An 815-nucleotide genomic window follows, 5' to 3' on the forward strand; every position below is an offset into this window, starting at 1 on the left:
CCGTGGCAGGCTCCTGGGCGACAAAGGATATGGTGTGGCTCTCGGCTGATGACACCCCTCTGCAATCCCACCTGCCCTGCTGAGCAGCGCTACAATACCAGCCATAGCACAACCCGGGCCATTATCGAACAAACTATTGGGTTCTGAAGCAGCGTTTTCGCGGCTTTGACCACTCTGGAGGGGCATTGCAGTACTCACCTGATAGAGTCTCCATGATCACCATTGTCTGCTGCATGCTGCACAACCTGGCCATTATGAGGGCCCAGCCATTACCACCAGGGATAGTGAGCCACATCAGGAGGAGGACGCCGATGATGAGGAAGATGAGGATCTTCACGGAAGGAGGAGGCAGCCAGGCACTGCTGCGACTGGAAGGGCTGCTCGTTAGAGACTCATTGCTCATCGATTTCAATGAACGAGTCTTGACGTGCCGAATGGCCAGCCTATACACCTGGGCATCAACTCAACACATCGCTACACACCCTGCAGCCCTCCATCTTAAATAATCAGTGACTCATCATGTGAACAACCCAAACTTGCTTTTTTGCAAACATAAATCATGTGTGGTGAAAACATCCACAAGACAACAACTTCATCCCCAACACATCACCATACACACCAAAACCCCTTTATATATTCTCAGACATCCAATCAGTTCATTTTGTAACAAGGTAGTCAGCTCTGGCGAGTACCAAACAATTGTCGGATCGTTCATCAAAGTGCAACAATTTACATGAGCTCACATTGCAATAACCAGCCATCTCAGATGACTATCAAACCAAATGTTTGATGCATCATAAAAGTGCATATCTTCA

This window comes from Pristiophorus japonicus, chromosome 8 (genome assembly GCF_044704955.1).
Source record: "Pristiophorus japonicus isolate sPriJap1 chromosome 8, sPriJap1.hap1, whole genome shotgun sequence".
Classification (NCBI taxonomy): Eukaryota; Metazoa; Chordata; class Chondrichthyes; family Pristiophoridae; genus Pristiophorus; species Pristiophorus japonicus.